Source organism: Phalacrocorax carbo, chromosome 9 (assembly GCF_963921805.1).
Source record: "Phalacrocorax carbo chromosome 9, bPhaCar2.1, whole genome shotgun sequence".
NCBI lineage: Eukaryota > Metazoa > Chordata > Aves > Suliformes > Phalacrocoracidae > Phalacrocorax > Phalacrocorax carbo.
In genome coordinates this window covers 17,577,985-17,600,946 of record NC_087521.1, presented here as the reverse complement: position 1 = coordinate 17,600,946, position 22,962 = coordinate 17,577,985, and the positions used below count along the sequence as shown (strand labels likewise).

Sequence of the window (22,962 nt, the reverse complement as noted above, 5' to 3'; positions counted from 1 at the left end):
AAAATAAGTCAAGTGTTAGTAACTTAGGAGATTTAGTTCCATCCAAAGTAAAATCAGCCAATGTGCTTTTCATAAAGTAATTTCAAATATTTTGAAAAAAAAAATGCTGGGTGCATTAATATTACCCACTCTTATGCTGTATATGTTTTTTGCTTGAGTAAATAATGAAATAAATAATAAGTAATTGAAGGAAACCCTTCTTGCTTCACTGTATGCTATATTTTATGTTAGCAGGACTTGGTATATGCATCAGCAGGGAGATACAACTCATAATAGGAGCCAATGTCATTTCACACGCTTCCTTTAAGCCATTCTCTCTGAATATTTTACAAACAATGATTAAAGCTCACAGCCTCATTGGGCTTATAATAAAGTATTACCTTCCTACCATACAGATGAATAGAATTATGTTTTAGAGACGAGTGCAGAGTATGGTCTCTCAAGCCCTGCTGTAAATAGGGCATGCCAAGATAGCTCTAAAAAATGTTTCAACAGTCCTATTGGGTATCACTTCTATTGTATTAGAGGTGCAAGCCAATGGTTAGTAAAGTAGTTCATAAATTTGCAGTCTCTTATTTGGGTGTAGAAATGATGCAAGTCCTTAAAAGTACATAAGATGTTATTGAGCTGAATGAAAGTAAAGGAACACTGTCAACCCGATATCTAACCAATTACTAAAAATGAGATAAAAGTAGTTCTAGAGACATTTACGGGAGCCTGGCTGCTTCTAGAACTTGCAGGAGGATTATTTGTAGGTAAATCAGACATTTCTGGCTGATTTCTGGCAGGTCATATTCCCAATATTTTTCTGCTCTGACCACCTTGAGGTTCAAAGATCTTTGATATAGAAACTTTCCTTCCCTACAGAGAGCAGTCATTCCACCTGGACTTATACAATCTTTAAAAGAGTAAAAAGATTCCTTGTGTGCTCTTCCCAAGCTGCATGCACACACAAAGAACTGATACTATCTGGCTGCAGGTAAATATTGTGCTTGGAGGAGTAGGGAAAGTAAAAAAAAATAAAAATGTTTAAAAATATTTTCTGTTCTGTTCACACCAGAAAAAATCTGCTGGCTTGGTCCCCTGACAATGCAAATAGCACACTATTCTTTAGCAGTGTTGTGCATATATACACATATTGTACCTGTCTGAGTGTGGAAGCTGAGTTCATGCTGTGGGTGACAAACTTCCAACTAAGTTTTAATCTTTTGGGTGGTACTGTAAGGGAAGTAAAAGACTCTAAGAATCTTCTATTGAAGTACAGTTAAAGTTATAAGGAAAATAATTACCCAGCACTGTTTTTTAATGCTTAGGTGGTAGTGACACAGAGAAAAATGTAATTCTTACTGAGGTCTGCAATATGTTAGATCTCCTCTGGCAACTTCAGTTCAAATCTCTAAAATCTTTGTCCTATGTATCAACTGGAAAATTTGTAACAGAAATTGTTATTCAGTAGAACCATCCTAGAAGTTAAAATGGGATTAAGACATTAGGGAGACTAAATCTTAGAGATTGCTTTTATTTTTCAGGTAACAGGTGCAAATTCAGAAGAAATTCGATACATGCTGAAATACATAGAGAAAACACATATTTTCTTTCTGGACATATTCATATTTCAACAAATGTGGGCAGAGCAACTGTGTCACACCAAGCACTCAGAAGGGCCTCCAAAGGTGTCCAGAACAGGAGAACACAGAAAAGTCTGCCCTGGCATTGTGTGACAAACCTCACTGTTTCCTTAAATAAGACTAAGGTGAGTAGGGGTGAAGAAGAGGAGCTACTGTTCCCTTAAAGTCTGTGCTTCATCTGTATCTGATTTTTTAAAAAATTATGAACTCCCAGTGGATTTATATAGTCCACCTGAGCTGTATATGTAGTGATGCTGACTTGAGCTGTTTACACAGTTAGGTACACAGTGTCTTAAGTCCTACCCTGGAGAACCAGAAGATGTGCTGCTCTGTAGAGATGCTCCTTAGGTAAAGGTCAGCTAAAATCCTACTAGAAACCTGTAGGATCATTTAAAGTAGTTCCTTAAGAGAGTGAGCTGTTTACTGGACTTGGGATTCTTTGTGAAACTTTCACTGCTTTTCATAAGAGTCAGGGTTTCAGTGAGATGAACTTTCAGCTGTGCCAAAGCAGACTTATCTAAGTGGATCTAGCTGAAGATGTCCCTGCTCATTGCAGGGGGTTGGACTAGATGACCTTTAAAGGTCCCTTTCAACCCAAATGATTGATTCTATGATTCTGTGATTCTACAGTTCTGATTCTAAGTGGTCAATCTACCTCTAGAGATGCCTTGAGCCAGTAACTAACTCAGTGGTACAGGATGGGCTTGGGGTTGGGGGGTAGGGGAGAAACTATTAGGCTCAAGCACAAGCTTATTTTCAGGTTTAAAAAAGCAGAGGGTCTGAATAAAAGTAAAATTAAAGCTCTCACCACCAGCACAAGAGCAGGAGTATAAGAGTATAATATGTCAATTCCTGGAGTTATTCTGTGTGCAATATGCAGAAATAATTGAACGTCAGCAGCAGAATGCTGCCATTAATGCATAAAGGTCTGTCTCATGCTGTTCCTGGACTTCTGGCTGCAGAGTGTCTCAGGTGGCAATGCATCTGTGCACATCCTCCGGTGATATAGGAACCCTAGTAATACATCCTAATGGAGCGTCCTAATAATATTTCTCACCTGGACTTAAAAGTGAGCATCTTGCTCTGTATTTATGCGAGCCTTATTTCCAGGCTCCAGTAGAGTTGCAAAGCTCTTCAAAGCCAGGGATAACAACTAAATGTGACATTTAAGCATACTCTGAACCATGCTTGCTTGTACCCTGAGTGGCCAGAGACGAGACTTTATGCCATTTGTACACTCTGAGTCACTTTTCTCTGCCTTTGAAACGGTGTCCATAAAATGAAAGATTAATGAGATCATCTGCAGCCATCCCTTGTGCAAATAACATTCATCCCCTCATCACTCTGCCTCTACAGAAATGACATTTAGCATGTTTCACACAATGCTGTCTGATATTACAGATTGTGCAGAGTCACTTCTGCCAGCCTTCCTATCCTAAAACTCATGTGCCTGTACAAAACTAAATGAGATTCAGAATCAGCAGGAATTTTTGAAAAGTCATTGCCCTGCATGATGCGCACAGCCTAAATGGTGAAAAGTCAGAAACAATCATTTTGCCAATGCCCATCTGTTAGTTCCGAAACAGTTAATTTCTTCTGTCCTAGTAAGCTATTAAAACCTATTAAAACACACTCTTCTACAAGCCACAACAGATCAACAAAATAATTACTGTAAGCAATCGAGGTTTCCAAAATTATTTCCTGACTTTTTAACTCCTTCTTTTCTTTTTTTTTCTGAAAAATGATACAAAATATAATTTATACTTTGCACATAAAAATAAGTTTTGCAGAAGAAAGAAAGAGAGATATAAGGAGGGGGAGAGAGTAGGAACAAAAAGGAAGAAAGGAACAAAGGAAGGAAAAGGGAGGGAGGGAAAATGATGGACAGAAAGAGAAAAAGAGAGAAAGATGAAGGAAGGGAGGTAACAAGAATTGTCTAACTTGCATCTGCATGCAAAATGCATTCTGTAAAGTACAGGAAACTGGGTCCTATGTACCCAGTGAACTCATAAATTAAGTGATTTATGTTAAAGAAGAAGTTTCATCCATATATGTTCTCATAGACTGTTTATTTTGGTTATGAAGGAAACTACAAATCTGCAACTCATAAGTCATATAACTCCTTTTTCCTTAATTAACTATTTAACTAAAAACCATCTGGTAACCTGCCATATGCAATCAGCTCATTCTTCAGATTTTCATTGCAAATTCCTTGTTGTTATGATATCCAAAAGACCCTTGTTATGGGGGAAAGGAAATTAATCCATGTCCCATTGTTCTTTGCTGCATAAAACTAAATCCTGTGCTTCTTCCTCCCTCCTCTGGGAATTTCTGTAGTGCAAGACAGAGCATGCATTAAAGCAGAGATGTTTTAATGGATCATTAGCTTTCTTACTGGAGGCTTCAGCAAAGGAAATATTCTGCTGTGGTCACTGTTGAGCACAAAATATATTAAGGGATATGACACAGATGTTTTTATACCCAAGTTATTCTTTGCCTCTACAAAATGCAATGCAGAGAAGAGAGAAAGGGACTAATTTAAGGAGTCTGGTATTTAGAGCTTTTGCCTTCATTAAGGACAGCAGCAAGCTCAGGCCCCAGCCTTAATTTAGACCATAGCAGTGACTTAGGGTCCCCTCTGGTTACCAGGTGTTCTTCTACAGTAACGACCCTCTGATTTTTGCAGGTGCTCTCTTTCTTTCTCCCTGTTCTTTGAAAACAGTGCAAATAAAAATGGCTTGTCCTAATGAATAACTTGCAATATTCCAAACCAGTATCTTCATATAACAGTAAATCCAAATCTCATTCACCACTACCTATATGACCCTTATCATCAGTACCATCACATTGAGTCATTGTCATCATTGGACTGAGGTAGAGAAATGGCATAGTTGATATACCAGACATGGGGATAGCTGGTGTAACTTGCCTAAAAGTATTTAGGAAGGAATAGGAATCAAAAGTGTCTTGAATTAATTTCTGGAGAACTAATTATGAGGGATGTTCTTTACGAATGGTAACTCCAGCTAAAACAAAGTAGAGGATTAAAATAATCCTGTTTGTATGTTTGTTTGTTTGAGGTTTTTTCCAAGTAGAATGTTTAGCTATTTTATGCTTTATGCAGGAATTAAACACTGCATCTCTTAGCAAGTCTGCACAGCTCTGCCTTCTTTCTTCCACACATATGTTCCTTTGCCCTGTTTGAAGGAAGCAGTTTGACACACTAATTCAAATAAAAATCCATAGATAGACATTCTAGGAAAAATAGACAGTAAGAGAAGGGACAAGGGGAGACCATAATAATAAACAGAAATGCAACCTAACCTTAGGAGTATCTGGATTTGAAACCTTATTTCTCTGTCTGCATGTGCATGTGACAGACAGTAAAGCAAATGTAAAGAAAGGACAGTAGTGAGAAAGGAAGATGCAAATTTGTAAGTCAGGAGACTGGATATTAGAGTAGAGAGAAAGTAATGATAAAGCTTTGGGTGGAGCAGTCTCATCATTAAAGACTCTCATTTCTTTTTCATCTCAGCTCCTGTTATAAAACCCAGTGAAATGGATCCTGGAAATTGTAAAGCTGATTGCTGCATCAGTTTGGGGAAGATGAATACTGTTGTTATTGCTGCTCACTCTTGCTCTCCCATACTCTGTCTTGTTCACTCACTGAGTCTGTATTTGGAATGCAGGAAAAACATTTCTCAGCTAACATGAGATTATAGTTTTTACTAATGTTTGACATTTCCATGGCCTGTGATCACAGTGGAATTTTCTCCATAAAGTGATACCATCTCCACATGACTAAATCAGAGCTGAAAATCAGGCTCAGGAAGAAAACAAGCTAAACTTATCTGACCATGGCCTTGTATCAAGAAGGGATATAACCTGCGACCACCAAGCAAGGGGAGCCAGTGGAAGGGGAAAAGACTCCCGAATGGAGTATAAATGACTTGCTTTATATTCTTTTAAATAGCTTGTGTGACCTCTAGTGGCCTTTGCTGCCTTCTGTGCACCTGCACCTTCAATTTGTGGAAGTCACCTGGACCTACTGATGGAGCAGCATATTTACAGGGATGTTGGCTACTGTCAGGTGTGTGCTGTGGAAGCACAAGTCAGCCACGGGTTAGGGATAGATATGTCCACACTTTTTTCCTTAAATAAACACGGGGTGGGGGGTGGGGGGAATTAACTGAAATAAGCATAGCAACTTCCCCTTCCTCCCAAACATATCCCAAGACAGAATCACAGAATGGTTGAGGTTGGCCTAGTCCAACCCCCTGCTCAAAGCAGGATCACCTCGTCCAGGTTACTCAGGTCTCTGTCCAGTTTAGTTTTGAATATCTCAAAGGATGGAGACTCTACAGCATCTCTGGACAATCTGTTCCACTGTTCAGTTACCCTCAGGAAAAAAAAAAACAACACTCTATTTTTATGATGCTTAAATGGAATTTTTTGTATTTCAATTTGTGCTTATTGCGTCTTATCCTCTCACTAGATTCCACTGACAAGACCTAATGCATTTTTTTTTTTAAGAATGTGAAGAACATATGATACCCACAGTAGTGACAGATTAAAATAAAAGTTTTAAAATCTACCACACATGCATATTTTTGCAGGGTGGATTTTTTCCTTCTTTCTTTCTGTCACTCCAGCAATTCCAGGGTATCTAAGCTGTAGCACACTCCACACAGTCCTCACTCTGTGTTTGTTTGACTGGGCTATGTATTTGCTTCCTACTGCTCTCAGGAGCCTCCTCATTTCTGCTGGATGCTCCCAGCTTGCCCCTTGCCTCAGTCCCTGCTGACCCCTCACACACTCTGTGACATCCCTCACTTTCACAGGCACTCCTGCCCTTAAAAACGCATAAGATCTCCCTCCATCTCCAAAAAGGATCCAGAATTTTGCATCAAAAAGTCAAACAGGTGATCTTCTTTCCTGCTGTTCAGTCACATTTTTTAATGGAACATAATATAAACAATGTATTGCAGGAGAAGAACAAATAGTGTTTGCTGACTGTTAGGTATAGTTGGTAAACATTACTGCTAGCTTTCCAATATGCCGGTGTGCTTAGATTAAGCTGGGAATTTTTCCAAAACTCTCATTGAAAAGGATGTATTACATCAAATCAGAAGAGATTCTTTTACAAGGTTAGTATTACATTATGCTGTGAGCAGCAGATGGTGCGAGTACTTGTATAGTAAAGGTATACGTAAACAGATGATGTAATGAAGGTATATCCTTCTTTGCTTGACCTAGAATAATTTTATGTGTTAATAGATTTAGCTTTGTAGTGCTTTTACACTGCATGTCACTGTCTTCTCCCTATTTTACAGACAAGGAATCCAAAGACAAGGAATCCAAAGATCATTACATCAATGTAGATTTCATACTACAGTAACAGTTTGAGTGACATGGGTAAACCAACACAGAAAGTATGTAGGAGAAACAGAGTGATATTCCAGTGTTTTTCCTTGCCTTTTGCTTTCCCTTTTGCTTTCCCTTTTGCTTTCCCTTTTGCTTTCCCTCTTGCTTTCCCTCTTGCTTTCCCTTCCCTTCCCTTCCCTTCCCTTCCCTTCCCTTCCCTTCCCTTCCCTTCCCTTCCCTTCCCTTCCCTTCCCTTCCCTTCCCTTCCCTTCCCTTCCCTTTCCTTTCCATTTCTTTTCCATCTCTTTTCTGTTTCCTTCCCTTTCTCTTTTACTTTTTATGTTGTTTTTAGCCACAGGGTCTGCCTCTGCTAATGAAAATATGAAAGATTTAATCCCTCAATGTACATCACAATGTCACCAACCTTGATTGACTTTAAATAATGAGGATGATGGTAAGAGTAGGATCACATTAAAACACTATCAGAAAAGCTTAGATTAATTTGATTTTCCCATATGTATGAGCAGGAGCATTTCCTGTACTCAACAGCATATCTGAAAGTAGGAAGTCTTTTGCAATCACAGAGAAGTTATATTAAAACAATCAAAGAAATGAAAAAACCAACCCAACATTCATCCTAATCATCAAAATATATTTCAAGCCACCAGCTGTTGAGCTAGCCTGGACATTTTTCAACCTCAAGGGATATTAGTTTTGACCCTTTTGGCCTTTTGATTTAATAATTTTACCGTGTGATTGAATTCTAATATTGAGGTGCCTGGGAAGAGATGTCTGGTGCTGAGCTGGTATTGCTCAGGCGGAGCAGATGGGATACATCGTGTATGGAAGAAGAAGCTGATATTTCTTGTTAGTTATGTTTGCACTGTGCTGCAATTAAATAAACACAGTAAATATACACACATAGTTTTTGTTTTCTGGTGGTTTTTTTATTCCTAAAGAAAGAGCTGATTCCTTACCTGTTTGTGAGAGATAAGCTATAATGTACTGTTAACATACTGTTTTTATCTCCGCTCAGCAATAAAGATGGTTTATAAATGATATCTCTGCCATAAGGTAAGCACAGATAATAGACCTGATTTGTACACAGCATATGGGCCTTTGCATCCAATTTATTTCCTTTTTTATTTCTTGGATTTGCCTAAGGCCTGTGTTCTGTTTGTTTAGGTTTTAATCCAAAAATGAATCTTAAAGACATGTCTTCAAATTGTGCATTGTTCCTGTTATTAAAAAAGTGTAATTCAGACATCTGCTAAACTGTCCCCAAATATAATCTTAAGAAAGACAAAACTAACACAGTTCTAGCCAATTATTGTGTTAAATCTACATGGTGGAACTTTAGCATCTGTATTTAATAGAAATGTGTTATAATGAAAATATGCAGTCTAAAAACTGCGTCTGAAATTTCATCACTTATCTAGAGGAACTTTTTTGTAGCTATATAAGCATTAAGCATGCATTGCGGCTAATGCTGGTTTGTTTTTTTTTTTAAATGGCTTTCTTTAAGACAGAATAAAGTTAAATTAGCATAGTTCAAAGAAAGCTATAAAACAGCTTAGGGGGTCTACTTTTTGCCTAATGCCTGTGAGACTTGCCAACATCCAAATCAGTGAATCCAAAAACTTCACTAAGCTATTTCTAGCCCTTAAAGAGCCAAAAGTATCTCTCAGGAAGGCGTCTGACCACTGTGTCTTTGGAAGTTAGAACACAGTCTCCTGTGAGACTGCTGTATTTTAAGGAAAAGAATTAGGCCTTCCTTAGTTTCTGTATCAAAGAACTTTGGCACGTGGATCGGCATTTTCAAATGGATTCAGTTCTGTGTCAGATTTAATTGAAGTCTTAGTCCTAACATGATTAGCAAAAACTCAGTAATAACTCTTTTATGTGCTGCTGCATCTATTACTACAACAGTTTAAAATGTTGCTGTCATGGCCCACATGGTTGTCTGATATTATGCCTCTAATGGAAGTTAACACTGAGTGGTGGTAACAGATGATGTGTCCACTGGAATCCTATCACAGACTAAAAGACAATATGTTAGCTTAAACTATTTTCAAGACTATTCTGATTAAAGTAGCTTTGCCTTTGAAATGGACAAAATAAATTAATATAATCTAGAAGAGTAGCTCAGTTCCAGAAAAAAATAACTGAATTTTATTTTCTTTACAAAATCTTATTTCCACTAAAATCCATTAGGACATAACACAAAATTTCTGTGTATGAAAATCTTGTTGATTTCCAAGGGATAAGGATCTCACTCCAACTTTTTACAGTGTCAGATTTGGCCAGAGAAAACTTCCCTTTTCTTCAGCGCAAAATAAGCCAACCACCATTCTTGCCGTAAATAAGACAACAGATCCTCAAAACTATGATTTTTTTCCCCTTCAGATCAGTAGAGCTTGAATAACAACCCCATCTACCAGGCCTGTAGAAAAATCAGAGAGGCCTTACCTCTTATACATGGAGGGTCTGTTTTGAAACTCTGCCTAATGGGCAGACTTTACCCTTCTGTTTTTAGATGCCAGGTGACTAAATGAAACAAGAGCCAGAGCTGGGTTCTGAAGGAAGAAAAATATTTATTCAGTTTTTTAACGTTTCATTGATCCTACTTCCAGAAAGCAGTGACTGAACAAGAGGGCATCATCTCACATGTCCATTACTAAAGAGTATTATGAAGAAGCCATGTTCCATGAACTCATTAAAAGAGACAGCTAAAGGTGCAGAGGGTGTCCACATTCCATCTGGTCTCTGTCTCCAGAGACAACCGTGCCACTGTGGTATATATTTCCTGCAGGTAGCTCACAGGAGAGGGCAATGAAACTTTGCTAAAGGTGTAGTTGCTAATATTATCTGACTCTATGAGGTTGAATCTCCTTCAGATATTAAGAGGCAGTGTTCTGGCTGAGTTCTCAATATTGAGATAACACCTAAAACTAAAGTCTGGTACTTACAATCATTTAAAATGTCAGGACACCCAGATATCTGTGAAAGGACATAAATGTAGAAAAATTAAATTAAAATTCCTGTCGTTAGATATATGTTGTAGGATCTGTGAATCTTACTAACCCGATTCCATTCCACACATCTTGAAACTACAAAGTGGAAAAGGAGAATTTAAAAATAGCAGAACAATTGGTTTAACTTCAATTAATCTGAATAGTGTCAGCGAACAAATCAGATTTGTAAGCGCTTGAGGAAAACATGATGATGAATATTGGCCAACTTTGACTGTCAAGCACAAACTGTAACAAGGCAATCTAGTTTCTGTCTATGATGTTGTAACAGTTGATACAGATGGAGAAACAGTAGAAGTCATACAGTTTGTTTTCTGTGAAGCTTTTATCTCACATGGCATTTTCATCAACAAATTAGGGAAATATGAAAGAACTACTGCAGGGAGATGCAAAACTGGTTCCACACTCAGTTATCAACAACTCAGACAGCAGAGAGGAATGAAGTGGCAGAATGGGAACTTGCATGAATGTAGTGATGTTTCATATTCATATTCATGACACACAGACAAGAAAATAGTTTAAAAGGTTCAGAACATGTGAGTTCAGAATGCTTCTTACAAACCACAGAACTTTTTTGAACTGAGCATCAAACTGAGTTTTTAGAATAAACATAAAATTAATAAATAGCCAGCCCAGGCAATACTGACTTTTGAGGTCTACAGACACTCAGAAATGAAATTTCTGAAATGAAGTAAGAAATCTAATAATTTTAAAATGTGCTTCACAGAAATAAATACAAATAGTTTAAAAAAGTGCTATTAGGGACTGGCACAGCAAAGGACCAACAAGTCTGACTTCCATGCTGGAAGACAAAGTACAAAAATAAATAGAACTAATAGTGAATATAATATACATGGGAAGGTCAGACCAGAGGTCTTTCAAAGGTCACTTAACACATCGATAAAGCGTGAGGAGAGGATGTTATCACAGGCTGAATGGGAATCAACAGTGTATTGCTATGTTATGAAAAAGAAAATGCCAAATTGGAGTAACAGATGAAAGAGCGATATAATTCTGATTTCCTTAGCATCTCATTATTATATGTAGTTTTGTTATGATGCATTTGAAAAAAAAAGTAAACTGCTTGGACAGAGTCATCAGGAAAGAAAAGAAGCAAAAGAAAAGATCTTAAAAGCATGAATGACAAGAAATGACCAAAGGATCTGACCTTGCTTAGTCAAGAAAGACATGGCAGAGGTTAGAAAAAGTAGTACTTAAAATCAAAAAGGTCATGTAGAAGAAAATAATAGATGTTATTTCATTCTCCATGTCCAGGGCTAGTAGGATAAGTAATAATGGACTCAAGTTTCAGCAAGGGTTTGGACAATGTGTTGGGAAACTTTAACTAAATTCCGGATGCAATTCCCTGGGACATAGTTTTTATCACTAAATATAAAGCATTGAACAGACATTTATTTGGAGTGTCATGAAGTAGAAGAGGGGGAAGGATTAGAGGGCTTGGAACATCCTTCCCAGACTAATTTTCTGTGATGCAATAATTATATCCACACATTTCAAGTTCTGTTTCAGGAATTTTAATCTAAGCACTTGCACCTATCCTCAGTAGTTGTAGAATAGTTCAGTTATGACTTTAATTATAATATTTCCTACAAAACAGCTTTGTCTGTTCCCTCATAGGAAAGTACTGATCAAATGCTTGTTGGGAATTGCTACAGTATTCCTCAAAGACTAGTTTGGGCAACATTTATCCCAGGCCATTATCATTCCAAAGTGCTGACTAATGTCATGACTGATCTCAGTTAAGAGCTAGTAATGAATGGCAGGCATTCTTTTTCCATCTATAACCTTGAATTAGGTATGTTTTTCAGTTTACAGGTTGGTGTCAAATTTAAGGCTTTGTATGTGGAGACATTTTACATTGGAACGCACACATTTAGTAACCAAATGAGGAAGAGAGCACCTTACTACTAAGAGAGTTCAAGAGATGTTAATAGGCAATTCAAGAACAGATGACTTCACATTTCCAAAGAAAAAAAATAAAACAGTCTATAATTTAATAAGAAGAACGTCAAAACTACCTCTAGATCATTACAGGTGGACAAGCTTTGGGAAGAAAAAACTATTTGGGAAGGGAAGCCCTAGAGGATCCTGAGAAATTACAGGCTTGAAGAGTTCCTATGAAAAGATTTGCACTAACAAAACCAAAGCAAACAAACAAAGCTCAGTGTGGCTTAGAAAGAACATCTGATTGTCCAGGAGGAAGTCCTCAGAAAGTAGTTACACAGTAAGATGGAGGCACATCTTGAATGAAAGAGTCTCCAACTGAATACTGACAAAAGACAGAAAAATCTGATTTTTTTATAATTCAATAAAGTAATGCCCTTTTGTTACCTGTTCTTTACAACCATCTGTAACATTGTTGTATATTGAATGGGTTAAATATTTTTATTTGCATTTTATCATAATCTGGTTCAGATTGTGGCCATTAAGATACATATGATTAACAGCAAGCTACTATACATCAACAGATGTGGTGATCCTTAAAATCAGGTTCTTATCAAGTTCATATCTTCCCTAAATATTGAAGCAAGAAATTCAAAAGGTAAAAAAATCTATTATTCCATTTATGATGCCTGGAAAAGAGAATTAAGAGAGGAAGAAATATTTTTCAGTAGTAAGTGTGTGGCACTGTAGTGACAAGGACAACTGAAGCCTGAAGGTCCCAAAGGATTTGTTCAAGAGTGCTGTAGTGTTTGTGTTCCTACCACCCAGTCACTTGAATATCAGCCTATTAAACAAGCAAGACTAAGTTTTTTGAAGTTACTGTCAAGGAGAGGGACTCACTTTACTGAACAGGTAAAAGAGTAAGGTTCAACCAGCATGTTTCTGCTGGAGATTAAAAGATAAGATAGCACAGGGAATTTGCAGAATTAAAAGTCCTTTGCCTGGCTAAAGACTGCTTTAACCAAGAGAATGGTCACAGCCAGATGTGTAACTGCACACAGAGAAACAACTGGTTGCTTTTGATGACAGTTAAGCAAGACGTAACGTGCCCATTGAGAACATAGAGTGTAGAACATAGGACTGTGACGGGGGGGAAAAGCCAGAATAGACAGAAGCTTTTACAGTCCTGGAATACATCACAAAGAATGGGGAGTGTTATTAAGACAATACACTTGGAGAAATCAGCTGGGGAAGAGCAGGTATTTATCCTTGAATGGGAAGGTGTAGGGGCCTCTCACTAGTGGGAGTTGCTACTTACTTGGAGGCATGCTGCCTGAAATGGTGACTTCTTCCATGGTAAACATAAAAAGGCTAAAAACAGAGAAGTTGTGGATGACAGATAGAGTTGCCACTGTCAGCAAGCCAGAGGTAGCTAAAGACTAGGATCCGCTCGCTGACACGAATACTGGGAGAGGAAATATGGTGTAAGGAGCAGCCCTGCTGCATGAGACTACCTACGCCACAAGAAGATTTTATGTGCCAGAAACAAAACTCTTTTTATGTAGAAGACCTTGTCTCAAAGTGCCATTGCAGGCCTGAGAAAATAAAGAAATTCCTCAGGGAAAATTGTGTCTGTGCAGAGACAAACCTCAAAGATGAGAGGGGTGGTCAGAAAGAGACCTGCAGACTGTTAGACACATGCTATACTTTTACAGCTAGCACATTACTGTTCTCAGTTAAGGTCAGGAGTGTTTCTGATGTGCTCAAGAAATTATTTTTCTTCACCCTAGCAGGCAGGGTGAAGTAATGAAGGACTGCTGCAGTTTTCATGACCAGATCTCGAAAGCTGAAAAGCATATTTGCTTCCAGGGAAGCCCCACTCAGTTCCTCTCTCAGATGGTTGAACAGCCATTTTGAATGGTCTTCATGGTCATTATGAGTGCGCTCATGAATCAGGCTAGATGGAGAATCAGGCTAGATGCCTCTAATTCTGGCAAGAAATTCTGCTACCTAATATCTTAAAGCAAGTGCTTTGTCCTTTCAGATAAGAACTGAAAAGACAACTTTTATGATCCTACTTTTTAAGTAATTATAAAATTATTACAATTGCCTCCCATTATCCAGAAATAAATTTTCACCAAAATGCTTAAGCCTAAATTGAAAATATATGCAACCAAAAAGGTTGCAATGACAGCACAGTATCACTTCATTTACTCTCCGTCTGCTATGAGGTACTTCAGGAATCTAAGTGGTTCATCAGTTTAGACATCCATACAGACAGTAAAAACAGAAATCTTCAGATCTCAGTGTATATTTTTTGTGAAGCAGCACTATATTGAAGGAGGAACTTCATGTATTCAGAGTGTTATATGGTGTTTTAAAATCCACCTCACATTTGATAGAACAAAGTATGACCAACGGCCAAAGGACCTGGAAAAAGGGGTACGGCTGGAATAGTTGCAAGAAGTCTTTTGAAGTAGAGGACTTGATGTTGCCCTTAATCCTTAAAAACTACTTTAAGATACAAAATCCTTGGGATGGAAGCCTTTAAGGAAATGAGCATGTTATCGAATCTAGTTACTATGTCAGGAAATTACACAGGCTCTGCCACAAACTATACACTTTAATAGTTTGAAAACCTGCTACAGATGTAAAAAGGTTATAAACACGGTTTGTAGGAAAGAGAAGGGATGTCAAAACCCTCTTCTGTCAGATATACTCACCAACAATGAAAGGAAACTCATTCAAGAACATAAGTCTGCTCTGGGAGTTAGCTCCTTTTACAAAGACAGAACCCCATTTTGCAAAATCAATAGAAAAATGGCTTTGATAAAATAGCAGGCTTTGATGAAGATCCTATTAGACAAAGTTGCAGCCAGGCGTATGAGGTCAGGGACGTTTGAGCATTGTAATTAAAGACCGAGGTAAAATTAAGTAGCCCCTGAGACACAGTAAGAACATTTTGAAAATGCATTTTCCATATGACTTTACAAAGGCTCAGCACAATGACAATAATTCATTTATTTCCTTTGTCAAGGTAAATAATTTACTAGAAACTTAGAACCTATTCAGCCATCTCAACCAAACTTCCATTGGATTTAATCAGTTTCTATTGTCAGATTCTGCTCAAATTTCAAATCTGCATTTACCACAGACAATTTGGGGGATCAAGATAGTGCCTCCTGGACTGTTCAGTGCAGAATTTACATTCCAGAAACCAACTATACAAGAGATGCCAGGACTCCATTATTTTGCCCATGATTATCTTGGGCGATCACTTACAGAAGCAGTTGCAAAGAATACATAGAACAGGTTGGAGTCATCTTTGAAAAAACAGATCCTGGTTATTAGAATACCTGATGCCTTCACAGTTGATCACATTGGCCACCAGCCTCTGGATGAAATGCCTTTCTAGTCCCTAAGTGAAAGCCACAGTGGACTGGATATCTGAAAGCCATAAATCAATGACTAGGAAGATTCTTTGGACAATTGAAATGTGGTGAGGAACTTGAGTCTTGGAGACATGACATAGGAATCTATTCTTATTACCCATTTTTTATAGGAAGGTTTTGCAAGAATATTTTTGGCAAAAATAATTATGGAGTTCATCTTACATAAATGTAGGAATGAACAAAGCTGTGCAAGTAGGACACTGAAGTAAAGTCAAAATGAAAATATGTTGGTTTGGGTTTGATATTAAAAAAACCAAAACAACCTTTCTGGCATATTTCCATAGATTGATGGAAAATGTGAACATTTCAGCTTCTTACGTCAGTTTAAGATGCAACAAAATACTGAAATTTGACTATTTCCCTTGAGAACAGAATTTACTTTTTCTCCACATTTCTAGTCTTTTCTTCAGTGGAGTAATTTCTGATTAACAAGGAAAACAGTATTGTATACTCTGCTGGAAATTATTTGTTTTTAAAAATGTTTTGACTTTATCACCAGTGGTACGATGGACAGTTTTGGTGTTTTGTCATTTTTTAACTTAGAATGAAGCAAAAATATGTAATTGACATATTGGGTTTTTTTTTTTTCTGAATTTAAAATTATCTGTGCAAAAAGGTTTGAAAATCTGTCTGATTGCCACATATTCCATAGCAAAAGCAAAACAAGGATCAGGCAAAATATATACTTTAAAAAATTTCATTATTTTTGTACTTAATTTGGATATTTGATGGCTTGATTCATAGCCTTTGCTATCCATGGACTTGGTAACATTTCATTGAATCAGCTCATTTCATCCCAAATCAAGACACTCCAAGCCCCTTGATGCAGTAGATAGATAACTGCAATTTTGTTCCTTAGAAGATATGTGAAATTTTAAAAATAATTTAACATAATTATTTGTTTGTTTTTCTCTAGAAGTACTGCTATTGGTTTGAAATTTAAATAAATTAAAGAACACAAGCATAAATATTTTCTGAAGTACAAAAATGGCCTTGCATTTAAGGCTGTATTACAGTATAGTATAATAAAAAGGCTGTCAGTAAAGCCTCAAATCAAATCTTCTGTTGAGAGAACCCTCAAAGCATGCGTTAATTAAAACCTACATTTAAATCTTACAGTTTTGGGCACATCTGTTTTGCTTAACTTATGCCAAAGTATAGGTTTAGTATATGCTTCTCCACAAAGACATCTTTTTACATGTAAAGAGGTTTTCATAAATACTATCCATTTCTTAATGTTTTAACATGAGAACAAGGTGATGCACTGGGTGAATTACAACCTCTGATACTGTTTCCTTCTTTTATTCTTCTTACCCTTTCAAGTTTTAAAATTTTCAGGTTTCATCCCTAAGTGAGGTCTATACAATCAATCACCCTATTTTTTCTAATACATGGCAGTACTCTTAACATAACCCTAAATGTAACTTGTTTGATTTTCTTGTTCTTTTATCTTAGCAATACCTTGTTGCTTCCTATTCAGCTTGGTCTAGTATAATTCCTTAGATTATTTTCTTGCAACATCACTTCACGATTTTTGGATTGCTTCATTTAGAAAACAAACATTTTGTATCCTGTGTCTGCCTGTCAGATTGTCAGTCACAGCTGTTTGGGTGGTTTTGTTGGTTTCTTTTGGGTTTGTTTGTTTGTTTCAATCTGATGGTTATTTTTAGGCACGTTGGAGAATAAAAGGTCTCAGAGATAGACAGATGCTCAGAGATGTGTGAAAATTGGTGACTGGGTAGACTGCAAAGACTCTGTAAATGACCATTCTCAGGGAAAGCTAGATAAAGCACAACCAGCTGGGCAATCCACAGCCCCTGCTCTGGCTTACCACTACATCGCTGCGTCACTACTCTCCCTCTCAGACACATACAGCATCTTTTTCCTGTTACTCAGCTAGTTCCATATTTAAATGGTGGTAGGTAATGTGGAAGGAGCTGAAAGCACTGTGCAGGCACAACAGAGATATTGCAGCAGAGGTGTGCCATGAACCAGAAGAAGGGACACAGTAGAAATGGACATGAAAAAGGAGCGGGGAGAAGAATGGAGAAGGATATGGCACGTGTGAAATAAATTCGTAGCAGGTCAGCTTTGTTACTTGCTCATGCAACAATTTTATTGTTGTGGGAGAACCTTGGCTGGGAACTTATACTTTTTAGCAGTTTGCAGTACATTTTGGGGAAGAATTCTATGATAAGTTCACTTAAAAAATCTACAGAATTAGAGTTAATTAAAAGAAGCAGCAAAGAACAAGAAGAAAGAAGAAAGAACAATAGTATGAAAAGAAATAGAAACAGTCTTGTAATAATTCTCTATACTTGAAATACCACATCTTCCACGTATAAACTATGTGAACACCAAGCAGAAGGAAAATTACGGAATTATCAAAAGGAAAAGGTTGCTAATAAACAGACTTTCTTTGAGAAAAGCAAAACAGTTAAAACGGCAAACATTTAGATTCAGTAACATGGCTGATAAATCCTTAAGACTAAGCAAAGCTTTAGAAAATAAACTGTAAAAAACCTTGCCAGATAAATTGACAAAATTATCTAATGTTGTTTAGAGTTATATTTGGTTGTGTGGGAAGAACGCAGAGGTGTGACTAGAATACATTCTTCCACTAGTTAAAACCATAATTCTCCCAGCTTAAAAAACCCTATTTTTGTATCATATCTGGGCTGGAAAAACAAGTCACATTCAAGAATAAAAGAGAAAAGGTGTACGGAGGACACCAAGCTGAGCAATGATCAGAGGCAAAGCAGCATGTTAAGGAGTTTAGTTTTACTCTATTAAAAGTCTGTTTTGAAAACAACTTCAAATTGTTTAATTTGATCATTGGAGGAATGAAAGCAATGCGGATAGGCTTTGCCATCAAATTTTATGTGCATTTTTTTCTTTAACTTAAAATTCAGCGTATGGAATTTTAGAGCTGAAGTGCAAACATGCCTTCGGTTTTGTTAGCTGTTTGAAAATTCAACAGAAAATAGTTATTATGAAGGTTTATTCATTTCAGCACTATCTATTCAGTGACATTTTATGAACAGCAGAAAGTTTGTGAACAATAAGTAGCACTAATGAAATAATAATATAGAAATTGCTTTCTTTTGACACTATGGATTTTCCTCTTTTAAGAGAAGCTTTTCATTGCTGTAAAGGTTAGTGGCTTTTAACCATCTGACAACCCCTAACGAGATTAAAACAAACCCCATTATTCCACCCTAAATTTACAAATATGTCAAGTAGGCACACTTGAAACTGAAAAAGAGACAAGGTATATTTAGATGTCCACCAAAAAGAAAGAGATAAGGGAAAGATTGCCTTTCAAAAAGAAGAAAAGAAGAAATCTTGTCATTAAGGATGTCCTTGATTTAAGTAATGGGAACCAGGCTGTATCATTTTAGGAAACCTACTAAGGATTCTATTTAAGTAATAAAAATATGGAAGGTGCCCTATATAACATAGATGCACTAAAGCATCCCATTTAAATATGATATAATTTCCTTTAATATCTGTTTAGTATTGCATTTGACCTTCAGCTGGATTTCAGATCCTTGTGCCTTTACATGAGTGAGGAGTTGGCATATAAAATACAAACACATTAAGTTATACTTCTTAGAGAAGTATTGGGTGATCTGGAATATCTACCTTCTTAAGAAGAAGCAGTGATTCACCAAATTTTTCTCTCGGCAATATCTCAATACAAGACTTAAGTAATCAATTACTTTAAATGTTGGTAAAGGTAAAGATTCAGAATCTGTTTAGAAAAAAATATAAGCCACAGCACGAGAATAAGACTTTAGGAAATCTTATGTGAAATTTAATCTTATTAGAGAAGCCAACCATCATACTGAGAAGGATAGTGTCTTCTAAAGTGGAAATGACAGCTTGTAAAGGTTTCTCAGAAACAGATTTTCCCTATCTAAGTTAAGGTTGCTGAATCACTGCAGAAACTGTTACCTACTTTGGCATGAGTTTCCACTGTACATACTCTTTCAGAAGGCTTTAGACTAAATCATAAACCTTAAACTGTAGAGATGTAGTAGTAGAAAACTAGAAAAGTCAAACTTTTTGAAACACATTTTTAATTATATCTTTAAACCCTTTAGGCCACTTTGTAGGTAGTCTTACAACTAAGATAATGCTTTTTATTCTAAAATAGATTCTTTCCTATAATAGTCCAGATACTAATCTCTAAACTAGGTTAAAAAGGATCTACAAGGACTTTGTTACAGCATTTTTAATACACGTACTATCTGTCCCAGCCTGTAGTGCAGTAATACAGTATTTCCGTTGCTAGCAATAGACCACAGGATTTGTACTGAGTTTATGAGGCCTTGGGACTATGCCTTGTCAGCCTGACTCTGTCTGACCTTGTCTCAATCTGCCTGGAACTTTGCTTTGATCTGGTTTAGCTGTAACAGTATTTTTTTCTAATAACCAGATGACCATGCTTAATTGGTTTTAATATGGCTTGTCTTCTTCGGGTATAACCATAGTTTTATATACATTTGTAATAAGTAGTTGTCCTGTATAGAATGAGATATTTGTGATTCTAATGTGAAGCAATGTAGAGAAATACAGGCCCAGTGTGACAGCAGAGGCCTTGAGAGGAGGAGGTACAGGATGCAGTATAGAGGAAAACAGGTGTGGGGTGACAAGGAATGGGGCACAGTCTGGCACTGGAAAGCCTGTGGGTATAAACAACTCATCAACAGTTAGTTAAAGAAATCCAGATCTGGACAAAACTGGTTTTAAGGGTATCATGAATGCACCAAATGTAGTAAAGTTGGATGTAACGTGGACTTGCAGACCAATGAAGAAACAACAAGGTGTAAAAGAAAATTAGCAAACAAATAAAAATGACCCCAGCAGATCCTAAAGCAATGAAGAAACCAACAGTGTCAACATCACAGCCTTCCCAGTGAAGGAGTTGGGGTGCTGGTGATTCAATACGTTACCCAACATTTGGAAGGATCCTGAGTGGCAGTGGAAGAGTAAGCACAACACCAGAAAAAGGATTAGGATCTAGGAAATATGTGATACAATTCTAACTGTGTTATTATTGAAGGGTTTGGTTTGGTTTGGTTTGGTTCTTTTTTTTTTTTTTTTTGGTATGGTGGTATCTTTTTCTTTATATTCCTTATTTTCTTAATTTTCTGTTATAGTTAGATGTTGACTAACTTTCTAATTAGGCTGTTAAGAATTCAATTATATTAATAATGAACTCCTGGCTTTACATATAATTGTAATTTCCTTTTTACCCACAACGTTTTTAAGCAAAAGTGTGGATATTGTGATGATATAATTCCGCAGTAGTTTGTATATCTTTATTGAAATCCCATGGAGTCCATAGATTAGATTAAAGAAATCTCTTTGTTACAATGGTAAACCAGATTCTTATCTCCTGCTAAGATGCCTCTAGGTCAACCTACTCTTTTTCAGCAGAGGTCATATAGCTGTATATGGTGAAATAATAAAGATGCCTAGCTTTTACATAGTGCTTATCCCAAGTAGGTCAGTAAAGGATGTATCATTTTTCCCATTATAAACAAGAATCAACAGGCATGCAGACTCAGGTTTATTAACATTTTTGTGTCAGAATTTCTATTTTTTATACACTAGACAACACTGAAGGTTAGAAATTTATATGTGGATCTACAGAAGAAACAATAACTGACGAAGATGGCCTTCTACATAAATTATTCTGATCTGACAGTGTTTTAACATGTTTTTGGCTGAAGATATGCTTCAGAATTCATTATTTAGTCCAGAACTTGTTGAAGGTATTAGAATAATTCCCTATGAATAAGTATGTAATATGATTCACAGACCATTCCAGCCCTTTAAACTCCCATGCAATCCACATTTTGCTAATATCTTTTTAATAAAGAGATGCATTCAAGTACTCTTAAAGGATGTGGAACTTCAATTAAGAATATGAATATAAATTGTTATATAATGTGTAAAAGCTGGAGCCTTTAAGGTTAACCCTAAATTCCCCATAAGTTCTAAAAGCTCTGGGTTTTCTTAGTTTAACCTATGGTCCTAACATTTTTTAAGAACATAGTGCACATAGTTAGTGAATAGAAACTGGAGGATATGGCGCTAAACTCACAAACAAGGTTTAAGCCCCCTCTATGCCATTCATGTTGCCCAAAGGGCTTATAAACTTGCTACAGGTTATGCACCAGGGATCCATTTGGTGATATAAATGCATCAGATAATTAAATGTTAGAGACATGTGGCAGGTAGTGTGATTCCAAGGAGAGGTGAGAGACGTGGTAATGATCCATCACGCTGTTGTAATCTCCCCACTCCATAGCACCTGCTGAGGGCTCTGCATTAGCTGTGCAGGTGGACGTGCCTAGCAAACTGCTCTTGGGTGACCACCTTGCCTGGCTGCCCTGAGAAAAACCTACACATGGAAAAATATGACATATTCTCCATATGATCTTCTCCAGTGGGGGTAGTCAAGCAGGAAAAACAAAAGGAAAAAAGCTGTGAGCAAATCCAAGAGAACATTACCGAAGTCCTGTCAGGGCTGGAAGCAGTTAATACACCAGAGGACTAGTATTTAGCATGACTAAAAGACCTTTCTGAAGTGGATAGTTTCTGAAACACAATTTTTAAGTAATTATGAGAAATATCCTGTGACTAAAATTTTGAAGGCCATAATGTTACAGCAAGTAGTAAATTCTAACATAAGGAAATTCATGTTATTTCAGCCATATAATACTCTGTACTCAACAGAGTAATGCTGAGTGTTTTACTCATAACTTTTCTATTTGCTATGGTTATTTCATTCTCATTCTTCATTAGCTGTCAAAAGTTAAATCCAAATGAGTACGTCACCATTTAGAATCAATGCAGTGAAGGCATTCATCTGACAGTGAATTTCTCTACAATTTAAAATTAAAAGATCAGCCTTTGAAACATACATAAATCTTGTCTCCAGATCAAACTCTGCTGGATTATTGGGGCTTGCAGAAATTTTTCTCTAAACAATTAATCTTCTATAACAAGGCAGAGGAATGTTTGCTGTGAATTTTGTTTTGTTTTGTTTTGTTTTAACTGACAAACATGCAGCTTTCCAAACTTGCTGCAACTCAACAGAAACTGGTATCTTTGGTAAAAAAATGTAAAACAAAATAGGAGTGATTCAAATTAAAAAACATAAATAGCTGGCAAATGTATGCAACAAATATTTTTTCTCAACCCAGGAAAAAAAATAGTGAATGATCTATTAATCCAGGTGCTTAAAATAAGCAGTAACCCTAATTAAATCCCAAAAATAGACAACATTGCTCAGATAAGGAACTTTTCTGTCTTTACCACAATTACATCTGTATACTCTAGATCTGAACAGAATTTTTGTTTTGGTCCATATTTATCTAAGATACTTTTTGTACTGGCATAGTTTTGTTTTTCAAATCCCTATTTCTTTTTCCCCCACCCCAGCCCCAACTATTACATTAGCTTTGAAGTTCAGAGTAGTTTGTTACAGAAACTTCAGAAACTAGAAGGAACTTCATTACTTGTATCATTTCATTTACTAGCAGGGATGATCTCTAGTTGGAAAAC

General features: G+C 36.7%; 1 long non-coding RNA gene across 1 annotated transcript in view; it reads left to right on the top strand.

The window, feature by feature from the left end:
• LOC135315016 (uncharacterized) overlaps positions 1-7,136 on the top strand; it is a 41,704-nt gene extending 34,568 nt beyond the window's left edge. Inside the window, exons 5-7 of the long non-coding RNA XR_010374449.1 lie at positions 868-979; positions 1,530-1,753; positions 5,164-7,136. This is a non-coding gene — a long non-coding RNA (uncharacterized LOC135315016). The remainder of the gene's footprint in view (positions 1-867; positions 980-1,529; positions 1,754-5,163) is intronic.
• Positions 7,137-22,962: the final 15,826 nt, after the last annotated feature.